This window comes from Mytilus edulis, chromosome 14, assembly GCF_963676685.1.
Source record: "Mytilus edulis chromosome 14, xbMytEdul2.2, whole genome shotgun sequence".
Classification (NCBI taxonomy): Eukaryota; Metazoa; Mollusca; class Bivalvia; order Mytilida; family Mytilidae; genus Mytilus; species Mytilus edulis.
The window spans coordinates 27282155-27292597 of record NC_092357.1 but is presented as its reverse complement, the minus strand read 5'-3'; the positions used below and the strand labels follow the sequence as shown (position 1 = coordinate 27292597).

At 32.5% G+C, this 10443-nt stretch overlaps 1 long non-coding RNA gene across 1 annotated transcript; it reads right to left on the bottom strand.

Moving 5' to 3' along the window:
• Positions 1–6067: 6067 nt before the first annotated feature.
• LOC139503523 (uncharacterized) lies at positions 6068–8420 on the bottom strand. Its single transcript, XR_011659120.1, has 3 exons — positions 8125–8420; positions 7290–7369; positions 6068–6164 (listed from the first exon to the last, which is right to left on the bottom strand). It is a non-coding gene; the product is annotated as an uncharacterized lncRNA (long non-coding RNA).
• Positions 8421–10443: the final 2023 nt, after the last annotated feature.

The following is a 10443-nucleotide window of genomic DNA, read 5'->3' as shown; positions in this document are numbered from 1 at the left end:
ACGAGTACGGTTTTTAAAATAAGACTAGTTATCTAGTGTGTTACAGTTAAAATCAAATACATGCAAGCACACATCATTGGTAGTATCGAAACAAATTGCAATTTACCAACCTAGTGCCCTTAGTAATCATGAGTAATTATTTTTCTTGCAAGGTTATCCACATTAGAAAAAAGAATTTAAATGCACTACATTCTGAAACAGGAATTCCCAAAAGGGTATTGATATGAATATTGGGTGTAATTGAGAAAGCTGACAATGTTTTTTTTAGATCTATTTCACTCGTCTTTGTTTAAACATAGTTAACGGTGTAATTTGATCATGATACGTTGTTGTTTTTCAAAAGATGCCAGAATGTTTTGACAAATAAGTGATTAAAACACTCTACTGACAGGGTTCAAAGCTAATTAATCAGTCCATGTTGTGTTTTCATCATGTACGCTACCAGCTCATTAATAACATCAATGTTCGTGCCTAATGAATTATCAATATACTATGTCAAAAGAAACAAAACAATGTCTGTGTTTGTCCATTAACAAGCTGAAATCAAAATTTCAAAAAGTATATTTTGAGTGATTACTTGAATGGCTATTTGATTTCTTGGCTTTTTGTTTTTGTTGGGTTTTGTATGCAAGTTTTAAATGTATATCTACAAAATAGTTCTTTTGTGTGCACATAATACAATGTATGGATAAAACGTATTCGTAAAAGTTATATCTAAAAAATAGTAATATTTGATGTTTTGATCTCAGAAATCCATTTTAAAAAGATAAATCGAGATAATAAAAAAAGACTACGGGAATAGTTACGCTATTTTCTATAGTCTAATAACACTAAAACAGCTACACGTGCAAGGTTAGGCATAGCGACCTTCTGACTATAATCAACAATATCTAAGATGATGGTTGACGATCAAAAGTGTATGAAATTTTACATAATTGTTCTAGTCGTTCTCAAAAGTCTTCTCTTCAAGAATAAATCAATATACAGTTTAGACGTATCAAGAATAATCTTTGTGGTTAAGAGACACATGCATTTCAGCGTTTCAAGAGAGCGTTAACGCTAAAAATTGTATTATGGTTAAGAAATAAGCATGTATATCTTAAAGTGACAGTGAAGATTAAAGCAATGATTTCATTGTCAAAATATTTAATATAATTGTTTTTTTTCCCAATATTTTATTATAGTTTGTTACGTCTATTTCTTTGTTAACAATGTAATTTGATCATGAAACGTTGTTTTTGTTTCTAAAGATGCCAGCATGTTTTGACAAATAAGTGATTAAAACACTATATAACATTTAAAAAAATACATTGAAAACGAGTGTACAGTTTTTTGTTGTGTTTGAGCTTTGATTTTGCCATTTGCTTAAGGTGTAATACCACCATTGATTTTCCCCTATTAGTCTTTGTTAAATTGACACTTTAAAAAAAATGTACAGTATTTACCTTTATTTCAACCAAAGAAATACTTTGCATGAATAAAGTTTAATCCTGTCCAGTGCTACAGTGAAAATTTCACACTACATTTCATTGCATATAAGAAAGTAACCTGCACCGGAAGTAAACAACTCAATTTTTACACTGTTATTTAGTGGTTACCTGCTTTGGTAACTAGGTAACCTTAACTTTCCAAAATATTTTATAAGACCATCAAATAAACAAAGAATGATGCTTTCAGACACCCAACATACATGTTTATGACTCAGAAAAAATTAAGTGCATTGAAATGCAGGGATAATTTTCTACAACTGTCAAATTCAAGGGAATATTTTTTTAGACCTACTTTCGTATGCAACCGGATGTGCCGTATCATGATTTGGTGGTATTACACCTAAAGAACACCTAAATGTCAAATAAACTTAAGGTGAGAGGTACGTAAATGAACGCCTCTAGCGGAAAACGGGAAAATCGACGTTTGTTGCTATGGGAGTTATCTCCCGTACACCAGAAAATATATATTCAAGATGTCGGAATATATTCCGCTTCGTCGGAATAATGGTCAGTTTGGTTGAAGAGAATTGAATGCATCTCACCAAAATGTAACAAAAATTGAAGTATGTAAAATGAAATATCTTGTAACAGTTAAACAGTGCTTCCCTCCCATGAAAATGACAGTAACTTGGCATGTCGTGATGGTCGGAGTCTGAGAGTGATTGAGTTGGGTTAACTAGCTGACCAACATAAATGCTTGCAAGAATTTCTATTCACCATAATAATTCTACAAAACTGTTTAAAGTACAAAGAATCGGTCTCGGAAGTAATTTGTTTATACGTTGGGGTAACTCCACATATGTTTATACGCTGGTAATCGGCACAGATCAGAGTGACTTGAAGATCGGGAATGTTGATATGGGACATGAAAACGAAATGAAGTATTGATAAGAATACGGAAGAATATCATAAACTCGTACATGCATTACACACATACACTCCCACATTATTATTTAACAAATTAAAGCTTACACTATATATTGTCATTTTATATATTGAAATTCCAAAGCAAATATAGTCACAGACTTACATTCAGTCATAAAATTTGCATTCAAAGAAACAAAATTTCCCAAAACAACTGTCACAGTGAAAGCGGCTAGGACGTATTCAATCCTCGAAAAAAATAAGGTTAATACTGATATTCATGATTTGATATTCCTGTTCTATAACCATTTTCTTATTTAAATATAAACATAAACCCGGCTTTCTTTACAGTGCTTTCTTTCACGTCCGCGACATGGTCTATAAATAGAGTTTGAAAATGAAAGTACTAGTACTATTTTAAAACAAATAATTTATAGTATAAAAATATTGAAGACTTATGCACGGACAAACGGAAAGTAAAACTGTCTTTTAAAATGAACAGAAATTTAAAATAAATGTTACACCTTGCTTTTCATTCAATTTGAATTGAATGGAACATTGTGAGCTTCCAGCGTGAAAAAGCGGCAAGGGTAAAATAGAGATCCGTTGCATGAAAAATATTCTTTCATGATAACCGCCACTTCAAAAATAAAATAAATAGCAAAGTACATGTACATATATATAATATTGAAAATTTAGAAATTTCTGCGTGCATCAATCAATTCATTTTAAAATGCGCAAAATTTCGGAACTACGGTTATATCGATTTCAGTTGATACTATTTGTATACATGTACATGTGCAAATGCTGCTGTAATTTTTTTTAATTAGAGTTTTCATTTTTGCGTTACGTATTTCTTCTCAATTTTCGCAATAAATAAAACTTTGCAAACAATTCTACGAACAGGAATATTGTTGGCATAAATTACGAAGTACGTAATGCCTTTGGCTATTTCCAATCGCTGCAACATCTAATGCCTAGTTCACAATTACATTAAGGGGTCATCCATAGTTGTCAACCATTTTCCAAAGTGTACAAAACATACCCTTTTTCAGACCCCCACCCTCCCTCAGAAAGTGTACAACAACCATTTTCAGATTTCAAGACAAGAATCAATAATTCTTAATAAAAAGAAGATCCTGTCTATTAAAGTTTAGTTTAATATAGAAATTTGCATTGAAAAGAAACTGAAACATATCTGACTGTTTTATTTCATTTGATGAAAAAAAAAGCGTATCGTAAAAATGTTGATTTGTGAACCCCCTCCCCCCAAGTGTACGTTTTGTACACTTTGGAAAATGGTTGATAATAATGGATGATCCCTTAATGTAAAAGCAGCATAATTAATACGTTAAAACTCCCTCGAAGACGGTTCTTCAAAATCACATGCAGCTTTTCTATTCAGTACATAATTAGCCTAATCATTACAGCTAACAAAATATAGACTTGATACATTTATCAGAACGTCCTATAATGTGTGTTCAAAGTCCGTGTTGAACAATTTATAAATAACACATAGCTGAGTTCTGGATAGAGCAGATTTGTACCCCGAGAAAACATTGTCTACCGCGGCGAAGCTGAGTAACAAACAACCAAAAGATGAATAAGTTGGAATTTATATACATTTGTTTTTAAATATTCACATATATGCACTGTCCTCACTATAATAATGGAACAAATCCAACGATAGGAAAAAAAAGTAGGGATAATATGCATCAAACTTTGAAATATTCTTTTTGTTTGGCTTTTGCCTATAATTTACATTTTTCCCACATCTCCTTTCGTGTCATATTAAGGGAGTAGACCTTGGTTCAGGGAGATAACTCTCTAAATCAATTATGCGTTTGTTAAAGTCAAGTTTTGTCAATGAATTTTAAGCATTTACCTGAAACAGATTGGAAATAGTCTATGTATCCTAGAAGCTTAGCACATATTTATGAAAATGGCTGACACAAACGTACTGATGATTTTAAGAGTTATTTCCCTTAACCTAGGTCTAACTCCTTAAACACACCATTTAAGTTTCCAAATGACCAGTACTATTTGGATCGAAGTATGTGTTCATGTTTGTGTTGTGTTCTCGTGCCATAGAAACATACATTTATATATTTTATATGCATGACCTCCTGCAACTATCGGGGGAATAAAAGTTTACTGTTGTATTTTTTTTTATGCACCCGCCATAGTGGAGGGGACAGTAAGTTTTACACTTCTCCGTCTTTCCGTCCGTCCGTCCGTCCCAAAATTGGTTTCTGTTCTCTAACTATAGTTTGCCTCAACCAAATGTTAGGAATCTTATACACTATGCTAATTACCACAAAACACAGATCTAGTTTAAATTTTGGTGGCGTCATTTTTACCGTTCTAGGGTTATGCCCAATAATAAATTGAAAAATTGCTACATTTTTCGTTTCCGTTCTCTAAGTTTAGTTTGCCTCAACCAAATGTAAATAAACATATACACAATGCTTATAACAATTAAACTAAGATCAAGTACAAATTTGGGTAGCGTCACTTTTTTTAGTTACGTCACTTTAGAACTTTATATGCAAGCGGGGGCATCGTCTGTGTCCCATGGACGCATTTCCCCATTTATTTACTATTGTTTGTCTTTTGGCCGTTTTCCGTTTTTTTTCCCCCATGGCATTGTCAGTATGATTTCGGCTTATAAGTTTAAAATTCCCGTTGCGTGGTATATTTCGCCTCCCTTATTCTGAAGCAGCAAAATTGTGGTCGGAAATGTGAACATTGAATGTATATCGTCATTCGGAGAATCTATTTTAATGACAGATCTTTTATTGTTTCTGTTAAATATATTTATAATCATTTGTAAATCTTTTAAAGTGTCACTTGACACTGTGTTTAATAACCATTCCAGAAATCATGACGTTATAAATACATAGGATCTCGTATAATAACTGAAAATCAAAAATAGACAATCAATTCTTTTTTCAAACAGGATAATATGCTTAATTGCGCATTTGAATAGCCAAACACATTATAATGAAGCAGTCGTTGTCCTTACAATTCTGCTGATATAGCCTTGACGTTGCGTAATTCCTTTGGCGACGTCATGATTTTTTTCCCTTTTTTCCCGTCAGCAGCACACTTTCAACGACTGATATATAAAAAGGGAGTTCGGTAACCCCCTGAAAATTATATATCAAAAGAAAGAAAAATAATACCTTAAAAACATTTGATTTTTATAGAAAAATCGTAGGATTGGTTTAAACTCCAAAATAACTAAAGTTTGAAATTTCTTATTTTTGGTTTGAATTTGACGTTATGTCTATATACTTTATGTTGTTTCCTAACAATTTTCAAATGTCTGGAACTCGGAAATTAGATCGATGACAAACTTAAATTTTTCGATTTTTCATTTTCTTTTTATAAGTTCTACGTGTATACAATTTCTTTTAAAAATCGCCGGACAAGCCATTTACGTACCTGTTACCTTAATGTAATTTTTTCCCTCCAATTGCAAGCTATTTCAAGCATAACTGCCAAGTTTTGTTTCAGTCAGATCTATGGTTTCAGAGAAAATCACTATAATGTAAGGCCATATCCTACGGCGATTTCAGTCCTATTTCTTCGAAAAATCTTTTTTTCAGTGTATCATTATAGAATGCAGTGTCGACTAACATCTGATCATATTCTCATGATCTAAGCATTCAAACAATTAAATAGGATACAAAAGACAACTTTAAGATGATATACAATTTTATTGCACCTTTTAGAGTTCATTTGAAGGTCTGTTTTGGTCCATTTTCCTTCTTCCTTCTTTTTTCATCAAAACTTGATATCTTTTGCCTAAAAAATAAAGCAAATGTAATTATTTTCCCAGAAAAAATGAAAGAAATGTAATGTCAAATCAACAATTAAGAGCCTGTCCATGAGAAAACCATGCAAAATAGTCCGGAATCAATATTTGCCAATCTTTATGAAATCTTGTTTGTAGGTTAACCTTACCATAACTACTGTAAATAAATATAATGTTTTGATCTGATTTATTTATCTTGGCTGTAGGGGGCGCCACCTGTAATTTGGAAATTTTCGGATGAAAACCAATAGAAAATACACAAAATAAGCATATTTTGAAACAATATTTAATGTATTTATAAACATATCATCAACAAAAGTGGCATCAATTGTAAAACATAATACAAAGACCTTTTCATAGCCATATCTGCAATAAAAAAATTTTGAAGTTACCCAAGGGCAGATAACTCTGTAAATTTAGCCATTTTTCAAATTTCCTATTTTCTAAAAAATGCCAACGTTCATAGGGTTGTATATACTAAGATAACACTTTTATTTCTTTCTTTTTGCTTTTTTTACAATAATTCAAGTCTTACTTGCTACCATGTAACAGGTTTTGCTTTGCATTTGAATATTAAAAAAAATATTTCCAATCTACTATCCCCCCTTTTTTTTTTAAACCTGAAAAAGTGTTTTAGCTGAAAGAACTGTTTCTATAAATGTTAACAGTCTCCACTGAAGTTTCTATAAGCCCTTATGTGTAACTTGAGTTTTTGGTTTGTTCCCCGAGTATGACAAATAACGGTTCCCTTTCAGTCAATCATAATTGTTACTGATATCAAAATCATTTCATTTATTTATTGCAGTATATTTCTAATAGATTTACACCTAAAAAAGTCCACCTTCTTGTATTTTACATTAGAAAATGAGGAGAAAGAGTAATAAAAAATCCATCAAAATGGTTTCAAAAGGGGTTATGTCCCTTTGAATGCTGGTAAAAAAAAAATTGGTACGAATTATAAAATTTAAGTATGTGAGACTGGATTCTGATGTGTATAAATCCAAGGCAAGTGTTTAGATGATGTTTTGTCGGTGCAAAATACAGATGGCACAATGGCAAATTGTAAACTTTTGCGGCCAAAACAAAAATAAAACATGACATTAGTTGATACATACCTCAATGCTAAAGTGTCATCTGCAGACCAATTCACATATAAGATTTTTCAACAGAATGCTTGTCAGATTCATGGTTAACACTGAAATGAAAAATCACATGTTGTATAAACAAAACTGTAAAGGTGATTTAAAATTTGACACAGAGGCTCACGTAAAATGGGGATTAGCATGGCAAGCTATAAGAAAGGTCTCAATGTAATATATGTATGTTGATTCAAAAGTGTATTTCATAAATTAAATTATATCATATGAAGAAAAATAAGACTTCTCTTTAAAACCATTATTGTTTTACCATTTTAAATCAAACAGTCTTGGTAGGGTTTGTGTTTTCGACACCTTGTTGGGTGTGTACCACGACAAACTTGGCGGTCTTGGTTAATATGAGGCGGCTCGAAAGACAAGTGCTCAGGGTTAATGCATCTCTTCTGATGACACAGATGAGACACATCAAATTCCTCTGATAGGTCAAATTTCTCAGTGTGCAACATGTATGCAAATCTGTGACCATACAAGGTTCTTTTTTTTCTGTCCCAAGGAAACCTAACACTATACACTGAATACAGCCTTGTCTGTCCACCCATTTGACTTAGCAAACACCCGTAAACCCCCATTTCAAGGCAATTTTCCCTCAAACGTGCTTTCTGTGTCTCAATCCATTCCGAATAGTCCATTTTTACAACGTATGAACTAGTTTAGTAATAATTTTTAAAAATGAAAGTACAATAAGGTCACCAGTGCACGTGTAGTTTCCCTAAATAGGTGTAATACCACCATTGATTTTCCACTATTAGTCTTTGTTAAATTGACACTTTTAAAAAAAATGTACAGTATTTACCTTTATTTCAACCAAAGAAATACTTTGCATGAATAAAGTTTAATCCTGTCCAGTGCTACAGTGAAAATTTCACACTACATTTCATTGCATATAAGAAAGTAACCAGCACCGAAAGTAAACAACCCAATTTTTACACTGTTATTTAGTGGTTACCTGCTTTGGTAACTAGGTAACCTTAACTTTCCAAAATATTTTATAAGACCATCAAATAAACAAAGAATGATGCTTTCAGACACCCAACATACATGTTTATGACTCAGAAAAAATTAAGTGCATTGAAATGCAGGGTTAATTTTCTACAACTATTCAAGGGAATATCTTTTTAGACCTACTTTCGTATGCAACCGGATGTGCCGTATCATGATTTGGTGGTATTACACCTTAAGGACTTTTGGAATGTTCCCCAGAGCTCGGTTGTCTTGTTAATTATTCTTTAAACTCACAATACAACCATAGATTATACGGACCCATTTATGCCTTTCATAAAGTCAAACTATGTCACTACCGTTTTATAATAAAATAAAACAAGATAACATTGAACAAAATGAAATAGGTTATTCTATTAGAAAAAGATACCAAAACACTCATCAATCTACAATTTGACCACGAGTTCATCCTTTATAACATGGGTTTGCAATACATGCATTATAGTCGCTTAAACTAATAAACAATATGCGTACATTGTATGACCGATCAATAATTTACTTATACATGTAATAAGTTGTCATATAAACTAATTTTTACATTCTCATGCTTATAAAGTATTTAAGATTTACTAACATATAATCATATAATGTCTTTTTTTTCTTTTTATCTAGATTGATTTATTTAAGATATAATTTATCCCTCTTATTAAACGTGGCTATACGAAATATATTCATTAAAGGATAATGTATAATAAAATAATATGACATTTCCATGTAAAATTGAATAGTAAATCGTAGACATTAATAATAGCAAATTTGTAGGTGATTTATTGCAAGTTCCTTTTTTTTCAAATTATTTGTTTATTCTTCTTAACGTAATATAAGTTCGCAGATTTAATACTGATTTACCGATCGTCCCTCTTGATCTGAGTTACTTTATTCAATTATAAAAGCCTTCTTCAGCTCTTTTTTTAAAATTAATATCTCAAGAAATACATATATGTTCCGGACCCTATGAGTACTTGGACCATACGTGTATGGTCCGACCGTACGCGTATGGTCGGGTTAATTACCATGAAAAAATACCTATATGGTCCAAATACTCATATGGTCCGGCCCATTAATAACCAAACGAGTATTATACTCCTATTGTCCGACCAGACGCGTACGGTCGGACAATATGAGTATACGCATATGGTCATGACCATACGCGTATGGTCCAAATACTTGTATGGTCCGGAACATAAACAAAAATGTCTATCTTTTTTTTTATTTTGGATATGTCAGACAGGATAATGTTTATTACTCGTAAAATAATCTCGGCATGTAGATGAAATTAAATGCATCGAATCTTTGTTGTTTTTCGTTGATTAAAAACGCCTAGTTTGGTCGTAAGAAGAGCGTGATGAGGACGGCAATGGTTTGCTAGAATCATACTGTGGTCTTGAACAGCGTGGTGTAAACGTGGTATGGTCGTAGTGGAAGCGGAGTTGGATCGGGGTGAAAACGTTGTGGTATTTGAGGTCTAAATCACGCCGCTGTGATATTGTAGCGCAGTCTCTTCGAATAGAATCACGCTCTCGCTACGATTGTACAGCGACCTTATCGATCTTACCACGACCTACGTGCGCTCTTACTACGCTTCTACTACGACTTAATTGTTTTGAACATGTTGAAAGTTGGCCAAGCTCATCACGATCATGAGGACCTCACAACGACCGTTCGACGACCTTACTGCGATCAACACGATCGTACTACTATTCTAAAAAAATTGCATTTTTTTCACAGATTGCAGTGCGATCGTGGCCTAGTGGGGATGCGGTATTACATGGACTCTTCTAAGTCAGGAATAAGGCAGTTGTTATCAAATAGTCCGTGCTTATGTTTGTTGGCGATTGTTTTTAAAGCAGATAGTGCTTCTGTTGTTTCATTTTTTTCTTTCCCTTAAATAGTTGATGTGGTTCCCTAAGTTTTGAATTGTGGCCCAGATGTGTTTTAGTTCATACGATTTATGACTATTAAATAACGGTATACTAATATTGTCTTTAACTACTCCGAGCTTGCATTTGACATTCTGATTAACGAATTGTTTTGGTATCATTTTCATTGAATCATGTGAATTAAAAAAAATAAAAAAGCCTGTTTAAGGAAAATTAAAAAAAATGACATGTTC